The 13,012-nt window shown below is 37.9% G+C and overlaps 2 long non-coding RNA genes across 2 annotated transcripts in view; one reads left to right on the forward strand and one right to left on the reverse strand.

Moving 5' to 3' along the window:
* LOC309652052 overlaps positions 1-13,012 on the forward strand; it is an 877,231-nt gene that overhangs the window by 548,898 nt on the left and 315,321 nt on the right. The window lies entirely within an intron of this gene.
* LOC309652284 lies at positions 4,659-11,418 on the reverse strand. The gene is made up of 2 exons (XR_014258656.1): positions 5,966-11,418; positions 4,659-4,950 (listed from the first exon to the last, which is right to left on the reverse strand). It is a non-coding gene; the product is annotated as an uncharacterized lncRNA (long non-coding RNA).

Raw genomic sequence — 13,012 nt, forward strand, 5'->3', positions numbered from 1 at the left:
TTCCCTCCTCAGTCCTGCTTTTAATCTGTAGAGGCCAGAGAATGATTGATTGCATTCATCCTTTGCCATAAGGCCTTCAACAACTGAAGTTCACTACTGTGTCCTCCTTTAGTCTTTTCTTTTCTTGATTAAACTTCCCCAGGTCCTTCTCCCATTCCCCATATCACGTAACTTCCAGAATTGTCATCCTCTCTAAGGATAGCAGAATTTGGCTATGCTCCTCATTGTCAATCTCTCTCAAACTACAGTGTCCAGAACAGAACACAGTTCACAAGGATGGCCTGACTAGCATATAACAAAGCAGAGCCATTAACTCTTTTTCTTGGACATGTCATTTTGGTTAATAAAACCAAGGCTGCACTAGCTTTTTGGGAAGCTACATTTTATACTTTACTCACTTCTACTTTCAGTACTTTCAGTTTCTTTTTTTCCAAGTATACTCCTTTCTGTACTGTGCCAGGAGTCACTTGAAAAATCCTATCCTTCCAAGCCAGGAGCTTTTTGCTAATTTTCCATGCGACAATCCTTTATTTTTAAAAAATAGGTTTAATAAACTCTCATTCGTATTCCTACAGAGTGGTATTACCAGTACTTGGCCATTCTTTTCCCAAATGATAATTTATGCATTGCACGCTTTACAAGGGAAGGGAACAAAGCATGAGGTGCTCTGCAAAAAATGTTATATCTTGCTTTCTGTCCTGAGGCAATACGTATGTTGGCTATTTTGTAATTTTTAAGTATAGAGGAAGTCCACTTTTCACTGTCCCAAATGAGAAAGGAAAACTCACGATTAGACGTTAAAACTAAGATGAAATAAACAGGTGGTGCCAACGGAGCTTGGTTCTCCTGAGAGAGTGAAGAAGGGTGGGGTTTATACTTTTCAGCAAGAAACATTATAAATAGGATTGAAAAACCATTACAGGTAAAAACTAACTGCTCTTTAATATTATCTCTATTATCTTTTGTTGAAAAATTCTTTTTTTTTTCTGAGTTCAAAATCTTTCACTTGCTCCCTTATGAAAATAATCAGTTAATCAATTTAGAGCCTGGAAAGGAGAAGTATTCCCTGATCTTTGACTAAGAATTCCCCTAAAATAAGAACAGGCTTTTTCTCAACATAAATATAAAGTTTTATATTTATTTATATATATATATACATATAGCTGACTCACTTTGTTATACAGCAGAAACTAACACGCCATTGTAAAGCAATTATACTCCAGTAAAGATGTTAAAAAATATATATTTATTTATATCAATCAAGGTTCAGCTTTTAGATTCAGAGGAAGTGTCTAGCTTGGAGAGATCTTTAAGGCTCCTGATTATGTCACAAAAATACATTCACTGTCCTTACCAAATTCTTGTGATGAGCAGATTTTATACATATGTTATGGATGTCCTCCTCCAAGTCATTAAAAAATTGTTGAACAGGTCAAGACCGAATTTCCAGCTCTGATGTATGACACTAGAAAGTTCCCTCCAGGATTGCAATGAGCCATAATCAGCATCTTTTGGCTACAGTAGATCGACCACGGTTGAATCCACCAAGCTCTACTGGGCATCCAGCCCATGCTTCTGTAACTCATCCAAAAGGACAACATGAAACACACTGATATCTGCTTTCCCAGTGCGATGCCCTCTTTTTTCTTTCTCCCTGAATTCCTAGTTTTGAACTCAGCAAGTTTAAAGTTGTTCCACAGATTGGTGTTTATTTAACCCTCATAAGGAAAGACATATCTAATGCAGAGATGTGTTTTTAAATGTCTGTAAAGTTCTCTAATTAAAAAATGCCAAATTCATCTATACACCAAATAAAGTGAAGTAGCCCAATGCACACTATTCTTAGCTCAATCTGCCAAAGGACATTTGCATAATATCACAATGTACTGATTTCAGCTGTTTGTAATATCAGGCCCAGACGGAGTAAGGCTAAGAAACAGAGTGGAAGTGGTGATAGATGCTACAATACTGCTTTTCATTAATGAGAAGCTTAAAGAATGGCCTCTAAAAAAATAACACTTGTCAGAGCCTTAAATGGGTACTGTCTAAGGAGTATTGATTGATCTCGACTAGCCAGGAAATTAGAAAGAGGAGAGTCATAGTGGAACAATTCATCTTTGTCAATAAAAGGAATTTCTGTTTCTATTGGAAACCATCTCTCTCCTGGTTCATAGCATGCAGTCTTTAAGAACGGTATATTCTGTAGCAATTTTCATGTGTTACCTTGGAAAGTCCTCCAATTGCCATAATTATGTGTGCTTATACTTGTCGCCTTAAACCACTCTTAATCCCATTCACCTACCAACGTGAAGTGCCATAGAAGTGAAATGTTGACCCAATGCACCCAAGAGTTGTTTAGTATGGTAACATTGAAAATGGGGAAAAGTTGTCATTTATGTCAATGAAAAGTAAAAATTACATTCTGTTATGTTGTCTAGATGGTATTTTTTTCATTAGGATGTAAGTCCCATGAGAGCAGGGATGTTACTTTGCTCAATGACATGTCCTCAGCCCTTGGCAGAGTGCCTGGCACATAGCAGACACCCAATAATATTCATGAGATGAATAAATGGATTAATGGATAACTTCTTCAATACACATATCTACTGAATGTCTACTATGGGCAAGGCACCAGAAAACATGCTGTTGGTAGTAGTCATTCATTTATTCAGCAAATATTGAATGCCTACTATGTCTCAGGCACTGAACTAGGTTCTAAGGGTATAACTATGGAGAAGATGGAGTGTACCTTCTTAGAGCTTATAGCCCAATGACAAGTAGCCAGGAGTAAAAGACAGATTCTCTGCTCTTGGGAGCTAGCTATTTAAAAAATCGAGTTGGGGAGGCAAGACATAAACACAAGAAAGTTAAATAATGAGACTTTAACCTATATAACACAAATACTATCATCCCTTTTTAATGTATGGTTCCAAGGCTTACAGACTCCACCTGCAACTAAGTTCATGTCCAGTTTTTTTTTTTTTTTTTGCTTTACGAGGGCTTCGTACTATTTTATTTTCATTTATCATTTTTTCTTTCCTGCATACTATAAACCCCCAACCAAACAGGAAGCAAAATAAAGTGTGATACATCTTGTTTACTTTAAAACATCACAACCTTTCTGCCTACACCACCAAAAGCAATCATACTTCAAAGTCTGTTGGCTGTATCATCTCAGCACTTTTAATTTAGATGTAGTTACATTTGCATAACAGTTTAGCTGTGAATTTGGCAGGAAATTTCTGAAGAGTTATTTTGGTTCTACAGAGAGCGTGCCCAATGTCTAATAAGCAGATCTCCTGTGCAGTACTGCATTTTTATCTTCACCAAAAAAAGTACCCTGGAGGCTCATACTTTGGCAAAAGCTTTTTATGCTAACAAATAATATGATTAGCAGCATTGTTTTTCCTGAGAGTGATAATGTGGTAAAGCCTGTTGAATTTTTGAAACCATAGTAACAATACAGGAGAAACTCAATGAAAGTGATATTTTAAAATTTTTGTACGGTTTACTTTTCTGATTATAAAAGAAATGCATATTCATAGTTATATATTTGGAAGATACAGAAAAATAGAGAGAGGATAAAAATCACTCATAATCCTACCACCTGAAGCTAAACACTTTAATATATTGGAGTAAGTTGTTCTAGCTATTTTTTTCGCTGTGTGTGTGTGTGTGTGACAAACTCAGAAGTGTATGCTACAGGTCAAGGGCAAAAAAATAGACATTATCTCACATGTGCTTCTGATTGATTATTAGACTACTCATGAACTAAAGCTGATTCTAAGGCAAGGATACCGTGAAGATTAATAATGGCTGCCTTCTTTCTTTCATTCTTTCATCCTTTGTTTCTTTAAAAAAAAATTTTTTTTAATTACAGAAAATTTCAAACATAAAACAAAATGAGCAAAATAATATCGTGAAACCCCACGTACCCATTACCTAGTTTCCACAACTATCAACATTCTGCCATTTTTGTTTCATCTATATCTCCTGCCCAATTCCCAAGCTACTTGATTATTACATTTGTACACTTCTTTTATTGGTAAGAATGGCATATGTTAAAATGTACGTATTTCAACTGCACAATTTTGAAAAATGGATACATCCATGTAATCTACACCCATATCCAGAGTTCCCTTCGCAATCAATCCTGCCCCTCCTCCACCTTGGAGGCAACCAGAATTCTGACTCATCTAGAACTTCATATACATATCCAAATACATATACATAAACATATACATGTACATAAACATATACATATACAGTATGTTCTCTTTTGTGTCGGGGTTCTTCATTCAGCATAGTACCTGTGAGATCCATCCGTGTGATTGTGTGTTTCAGTAGCCCGTTTTGGTTTTTGCTGAATGTATGAAGATACCATGGTTTGTTTATCCATTTTTCTGAGCTATTTCCAGTTTGGGCTCTTATGAATAAAAGTGATGTAAACATTCTGGTGCACATTGTATGTGTGCTTGTGTGTGGGGGGGTAGATATAATTTTATTTTTCTTGAATAAATACCCAGAAGAAGAATGGCTGGGTCACAAAGTAGGAGTGTGTTAGTTAGTTTTATAAGAAACCATCAGACTTTTTTCCAAAGTGGTTGTAACCTTTCCCCACGTCACCAACAATGTAGGAAAGTTCTAGTTGTTCTACATTCTCACACACATTACGTATTATCAACCATTCCAGAGAGTATGTTAGCGTTACATGCTGGTCCAGTCATTAGGGTGACCTAACACCCACACTTCTAGGTTGAGGTCGCAATGTCTATGGTGTCACGAGGGCTGCTCCCTGACCAGCTAGCGGCTGCACTATGGAGACAGAGTTGGCGGGAATGAGCACCGGTGACTGGTGTCTTGAAAGGCTCAGGCCAGCTGAACGATCAAGCTAGGTCTATAGAGCAAAACATCATGTCTGGAAATAGAAGCTGTCAGAACTCTTATGGGCTTAGGAAGCATACACTCTCCTGCTCCACGACACTGAATTAAATCTTGGAGACAGAGTTTTGGGTGAAGTAGAAAAGAATAGTTTTATTGCTTTGTCAGGCAAAGGGGGCCACAGTGGGCTAATGCCCTCAAAACTGTGTGTCCCGACCTGGAGGGGAGAGTGAGGAGTTTTATAGTAATGGTTCGAAGAGGTTGTGATCAGCTCGTGGACTTTCTTCTGACTGGTTGGTGGTGAGGTAAGTGGGCGTCAGCATCATCAACTTTCTGGTTCCAACCGGTCTGGGATCTACGTGCTTGTGGGGAGCACAATGTTAATTTCTCCCACCTGGTGGGGATTTCAGTATCTGCAAAACAGTTCAAAGATATTGTTATGTATATCACTTGAGGGGAACCAGGACCCTGCCCCAAGGCTGCACTATTGTTTCTTTTTTTTTTTAACATCTTTATTGGAGTATAATTGCTTTACAATGGTGTATTAGTTTCTGCTTTATAACAGAGTGAATCAGCTATACATATACATATATCCCCATATCTCCTCCCTCTTGCATCTCCCTCCCACCCTCCCTATCCCACCCCTCTAGGTGGTGTGACCTCAGGGATTTTTAACCAATCTGCAAAATGAGAGCAATTATAGTAACTATTCATACTACGTATAAAACAGATAACTAATGAGAACCTACTGTATAGCACAGGGAACTCTACTCAATGCTCTGTGGTGACCTAAACAGGAAGGAAATCCAAAAAAAGATGGGATATATGTATATGTATAACTGATTCACTTTGCTGTACACCTGAAACTGTACACAGCAGTGTAAAGCAACTACACTCCACTTAAAAAAAAAAAAGCACAAATTCTAAGCCAGTATTAGCGGAAAATAAAATAAAATAAAATAAAATGACATTGAGTTTAAGGAGTCTAAGGAACATTTACCTGAAAATATCCACCCAGCAGTTGGTAAGGTTAGAGCCATGTGGACCGCCTCGTGCAGGAAAACCACTCTGCCAGCACCTGAACTTGTCCACGCAGGTTCTCCTCTCTGCCATTCTCTAATACGTGACCTCCAGCCAACAGCAACGGCAGGATTTAGAGGGCAGTGGCCAACTCGCAGCTCAGTCACCTCTTTGAAGATGACACCAATTCTCAGGTTCGTGAAATGTTCTATCGCAGGAAGGACGGCTGATGCCTGGGTCCCAGAGCCCGGAAGGAGTCCCACACCGCCTCATCCAGCGCCAAAACCTCTCACGGCCGAAGAAGCCCTGTTCTGCTAACACCTGCCCAGGTTATTAAAGAATTTAAACCTGTGGGCGTGCTTCTGGCTGCTCTCAACTGTAATCCTACTGAGTTGAAGGTGTGTGTGAGGCATCCAAGAGAAGATGATTCCACAGAGAGGTGGAGGGATAAAGGATGTGGTCATTGGTGGGGGGGGGCTTGAATCAGGGGTTCCAGAGGAGCGGTTTCCAATGGTAACAGTGTGGGGAGTGACCCCGGCGGGGGGACTTCCTGTTTGAGGTGGTGGGGAAAGAGGACTCCCTCACTGGCTCTGAGGAAGTAAGGGCTTGAGACCAGAAAGTTGGCTGCGTGCATTCTAGGCATGTTGACCTCCCAGAGTGATGGTGGTAGCTGAGGTGGAGCTGAACATGATGACTAGGGTACAGAAGGCTCCATTCGTCACGGGGAATGTCTACAGGTCAGAAGGTGACAGCAATGGGGATGGGGAGGAGGGGGCTGCAGAGCAATTGGCATGAACTTAATGGGGCAGAGACTTTTACAGGAAGATTGAGGAGTGATGGAAGACATATTGGTTTGGCCAAAAAGTTTGTTTGGGTTTTTCTGTAACATCTTATGGTCATGTTGATTTCATTTATTATTTATACCCTGCCTCATTCCCAAAAAAGGACTCGAAGCAGGGATTATTGGTTAGATAGTGCCATGATTCTTTCTGTGGAATATATCCTTCTGTCCTCTCTTGTGAAAACATAAATAGGAATATTACATATAAGCCACTCTCTGGCCTTAAGGCATGCAATTCAAGCAGTTCTTAATGATTATTAAATATTAATGAATGGATTTATTTCTTTTTCAAACTTTTTGTGTGCTGCCTGGCTTGCGGGATCTTAGTTCCCCGACCAGGGATTGAACCCGGGTCATGGCGGTGAAAGAGCCGAGTCCTAACCACTGGATCGCCAGGGAACTCCCCATGAATAAATTTATTTGTTAATGTATTCCATTGTAAATACAATTATTAATCTCATTCTCAGATGAAACGCCAATAAGTCTAATGATCATATATTTGATAGAGCACCATAGAATTATAAGTAGTTGAATAACTGTTTTAAAAAGTATAAGTATATTCTACGTAAGTTCTGTTCCAAGTGATGAACTCAAAAGAAAATACATAGGAGGGGTGGGGGAAGGAAGGATTGGGAGTTTGGGGTTAGCAGATGCCAACTATTATATAGAGACTGGATAAACAACGAGGTCCTACTGTATAGCCCAGGGAACTATATACAATATCCTGTGATAAACCGTAATGGAAAAGAATATGAAAAAGAATGCATGTATATGTATAACTGAATCACTTTGCTGTACAGCAGAAATTAACACAACATTGTAAATCAACTATACTTCAATTTAAAAAAAGAAAATACAATTCTTAGAAACACTTTCATGCACTGTATTAAGTTAAAAATAGCTGTCACATTACATGTTGTGGAAATCTGAGATTCATTTTTATGAACAGTAACTATTCACCCTCCCCTGTGAGTCTCAACATTTGAGGTTTCATTTGACCATCGGATGCTCAAAGACAACCCTCTGCTGCTTCTGGGCCTTTTCATAGAGGGCTGGTAAGAGGCTGTCCAGATAACCTGAATAACAGAAATAGATGGGCTGGGTTCAAGATAGCAGTTCACCACTTACTGGCCATGTGATCTTGGACATTCATTTATTCCCTCTAAACATGTTTCCTCACCTGTAAAGTGGGAATAATAAGAGTTCCTTCATCTTTGGGTTTTCACAAGGATTAAGAAAATGTTTGCCTGTAAACTGCAGTTTAGCACAGTGCCTAGCACAGCGTACTCTTAACGAGTAGCTACATGCAGCTTCTTCCATAAATACTAGATGTTTAGGCGTGTTTCCCTAAGGTGCAGCTGGGTCCAGTTCTCACATGATGACTGGATGCTTGGGCCACTGGCTCTGAAAACCATACCCTGCTAAACGTCGTGGAAAGACAAAGGAGTGCGATGAAGGTAAGTCAGAGTTAGAACAGAGAACTAGACGGTGCAGACAGAGGTTTCCTCTTGCCTCCCCACTGCCTGGTCATCTACTCTCTCTCTGCTTTCCACCATTTGTCCAAGCAGAAGGACCCATCGTGACCTTTGCCTGCTACACAGCAGTATCCTGAGAATAAAAGAAACAGTATTAGGATTGGCTTTACAGCTCTTTGCAATATGTGCTTGTTATAGAGCCAAGAAACCTTTCTTGCCACATAATTTCATTAAACACCATACTCATAGATCACTCATTGTCCAAATGTTCACACCACAAACTTGTGATTCGTTATAGGCACCCATGAAGCCCTCCTAGCATTAGCCAAGCCCAACCCTTACTCTGCTCTTCGTTACAATTGACAAGCAGGCCTGTGCCCAATAACTGCCTGTGGAGATTCACCTTCAAGACTGCTACCACCACCCCATCCCAAAATGAAGTATCTGTTTGTCCAGGGCATTGGTTTCTCATATTATGGTGCCCTTCAGCCTACAGTGAATGCCTCTATGGTGGGTAATGCCAGGAAATTAATCATTATACTAAGAACATAGCATGTTAGCTAAATAGCTAATTTTTTAAAACTGCTTTTTTGACCTATAGTTGTTGTTTGTAGCACAAAACATAATCTCCTGGATATGTCACTGAGCAGCACAACAAAGGATATTAATGGTGTCAAGAAGCCATAGCAGGTGGGTAAACCATGTCAAGGTTAGCAATTCTCTATGGCCGGGCCATCAGTCCTTACGGTCCATGAAGTGACCAAGAAGTACTCCTGTAAGGAGGCAGGCTTCTGAGGTCTTTCAGACACCCTTTGATTTCTGCAGTGAAGCTTGGAAGCTGAGCATTTAGGAGCTCATGTTGGGAAGCCCTCTGGGGAGTCACATAGGTGTGGGAGAATCAGAGCAATACTACCATGCCTTTAAAGAATTATGCTTCCGCCATGCTTGTGGTTTTTACAGGAAACCTGAGGACCATGACAAACATAGTATCTGGCCTAGAGCCTGCCTATTCATTTCCTAAATGGTATCTTGTGAGGAGGAGAAATTTTTAATTTTTATGAAATATAATTTTTCAATATTTAAACTTATTTTCTGTTAATATGGTGAATTATGTAAAATATTTTTACCTTATATGGCTAGGATAATTCCATCAGTCATGATGTATTTTCTATTTTACATATTGCTAGACACAATTGCTAATACTTGATACAATATTTTTGGATTTGTGCTTCCCTTGTTGGAATGCCTTTGACAAGTTTTAGTATCAGGGTTATTCTATTTTCTGAAAGACCTTGTGTAAAATTGCTATTATTTCTTTTTGAGATGTTCAATAGAATTTACCAGTGAAATAATTTGAGCCTGGGGTTTTGTTTGCATAGATGTTTCTAATAATAATTTCAATTACTTTGACACATATAAGGCTATTCAGATTTTCTATTTCATCTTGTATCAGTTTTGACTGTTTTGTTTTTCAAGTGCATTTTATCTCGTTTGTCTAATGTATTGGCATAATATTTCCCTTTTGACATCTGTAGAATCTATAGGGATATCTGCTCCTTCATTCCTAATACTGGTTGTTTGGTTTTATTCTCTCTCTTTTTTTTTTTTTTTTTTGGGTCTGTCTTGCTAGGGTTTCACCAATTTTATTAACCTCTTAAAAAAAACAACGTTTGACTTAGTACAATTTTTATGTTGTTTTTATATTTTTCATTTCATTGATGTCTGCTCTTATCTTTATAATTTCCTTTCTACTAACTTTGGATTCAATTTGGTATTATTTTTTCTAGGATCATAAGATAGAAATGTAACAATTATTTTTACCCATTCTTTTTCTGTAATATAAGCATTTATTATAAATTAATTCCAAGCATACTTTAGCTGCCAATAACAAAGTTTGCTATTTTGTATTTCCATTTTCTTTCCATTTGAAATATTATCTACCTTCCCTTTTGATTTCTTATTTGTGCCATGAGTTATTTAGAAATATGTTGTTTTATTTCCAAATAATTAGGGCTTTTCTAGCTTTATTATTGTAATTGATATCTAATGTAATTTCATTGCAATCAGAAAAGTAAACTCTCAAAACAAACTTCTGAAATTTATTAAAACTTGATTTATGTCCTTGTATATGGTCTATGTTGGTGTACATTCCATACGTATGGAAAAAGAAAGGATGTATATTCTGCAGTTGTTTGGTGTTGTATTTTATAAATGCCAATTTGGTTAAAGTGGTTGATAGCGTTCTACAAATCTTCTGTATGTTTACTTATTTTCTGTCTAGCTCTATCAGTTATTGAGACGGGGTGTTTATTTCTGATTATGTTTGTGTGTTTATCTTTTTCTCTCTTTAATATAGACAAATTTGTTTCATTGACTTTTTTGGCTGTGTTTTAGGCACATGTAGAGTTAGAATTCTTATGTCTTCCTAATGTATTGTTTATTATCATTAAGAAATGCCCCTCTTTCTCTCTAATAAAACTATTTGTTTTGAACTGTATTTAGTATAGTCACTCTGGATTTCTTATAGTATTATTTATATATTATTTTCCATCTTTTAGCTTTCAACCTATTTGTGAATGTTCATTTAAAGTTCATTTTTTGTAGATATAGGTAGGTCCACCTGTTGTTTTGTCTGTTTAAACTATATTTTTTACATTTCGCCCCAGCTTTATTGAGATATTATTGTCATATAATGTACATAAGTTCAAGGTTTACAATATGGTGATTTGATACACAAATATATTACAAAATTATTACCACAATAAGGTAACACCTCCATCCCCTCATATAACTACCACTTCTTTTCTGTGGGGAGAATATTTAAGATCTACTCTCTTAACAATTTTCAAATATATAATACAGTATTGTTAATTATAGTCACCATGCTATATATCAGATCTCCAGAACTTAGTCATATTTTATTTAGTTGGGAGTTTGTACCCTTTGACCAACATCTCCCCATTTTCCCTACCCCCCAGCCCCTGCAAACACCACTCTACTCTCTATGAGTTCAGCTTTTTTAGATTCTGCATATAAGTAAGAATATACAGTATTTGTCTTTCTCTGTCTGACTTATTTAATGTAGCATAATGCCCTCAAGGTTCATCCATGTTGTCACAAAGAGCAGGATTTCCTTCTTTTTCATGACCGAATAATATTCTAGTGTGTGTGTGTGTGTGTGTGTGTGTGTGTGTGTGTGTGTGTAAAATGTGAGATATATATATTTTATATATATATATATATATAAAATATATATATCTCACATTTTCCTTATCAATTCATCCATCAGTGGACATTTAGGTTGTTTCCATGTCTTAGCTATTGTGAATAATGCTGCAGTGAACGTGGTGTGGATATTTCTTTGAGACAGTGTTTTCATTTCCTTCAGATGTACACCCAGAAGTGGGATTGCTGGATCACATGGTATTTCTATTTTTAGTTTTCTGAGGAACCTCCATACCATGCCAATTTCCATTCCCACCAACAGTGCAAGCGGGTTCCCTTTCCTCCACACCCTCATCAGCACTTATCTCTTGTCTTTTTGACAACAGCCATTCTGACTGGTGTGAGGTGACATCTCATTGTGGTTTTGATTTGCATTTCCCTGATGATTAGTGATGTTGAGCAACTTTTCATGTACCCGTTGGCCATTCATATATCTTCTTTAGAAAAACATCTATTGAAGTCCTTTGCCCATTTTTGAATCAGATTGGTTAGGTTTTTGTTTTGGGGTTTTCGCTTTTTTTTTGCTATTGAATTGTATGAGTCCCTTGCATATTTTAGATATTAACCCCTTATCAGAGAGATGGCTTGCAAATATTTTCTCCCATTCTATAGGTTGCCTTTTTATTTTTCTGGTTTCTTTTGTTGTACAGAGCTCTTTAGTTTGATGTCATCCCACTTGTTCATTTTTGCATTGTTGCTTGCACTGTTGGTGTCATATCTAAAAAATCTTTGCCAAGACCAATGTTAAGGAGCCTTTAAGCCTTATTAGAGTGTCCTTTACTCAAGATTTAATATATCTCCTCTGCTATGGTGCTATCTTCCTGACAACTCTACCCTATGCTCTTTGTGAGATGAAGTTTTTTACTCTGGCTGGTGAGAACACAGAATATTCCCATCCCTACGGGAGCTTTGGAAATTGTTCAGCCTAATGGTTTACAGTGATTCTATTTCCTGTGCCTGGTAGTTTCCTCTCATGCATGCACAGGAGTAATAAGCCGAAGACTCAAGGGAACACTTCTGCAGACCTCTGGAGTTTCCTCTCTGCAGCTTTCTCCTCTCTGGTACTCTGTCCCATGATTACCAGCTGCTTTGGCCTCCCTGAATCTTGTTCTTTGACTTTTCAAGTTCAGAAACACCACCGGGCTGTGTTTGGGTCCCCTTCTCACTCTGCGCTGTAGCTTGAAAACACCTCCCAGCAATAAGTTGGGGCAATTGGGGGGAGCACCTCATTTATTTCTTTTCTCTTTATGATAATAGTCCTGTGCTTCCTGTTGTCCAGCCTGAAAGCAATTGATTCATTTATTTATCCAGTTTTATAGTCGCTTCAGCCAGGAGAGTAAATCTGATCCTGATCACTCTACCATGGATGACTGTAGAACTCTGTGACAAATTTCATGGCTTCTTATTTCATGTTGAGCTTTTAAAGCTTTTCTTTTCTTTCTTTAAGTACAGCAAGCGTAGCTCTTTTATAGTTGATTACACATTGTTCCAATTTCCCAGGTCTTTGTGGATTATGATTTTTCTATTGTTGTATAGCAAATTACTACAAATCTAGTCACTTAAATCAACA

Source organism: Balaenoptera physalus (genome assembly GCF_965194825.1).
Source record: "Balaenoptera physalus genome assembly, chromosome: X".
Classification (NCBI taxonomy): Eukaryota; Metazoa; Chordata; class Mammalia; order Artiodactyla; family Balaenopteridae; genus Balaenoptera; species Balaenoptera physalus.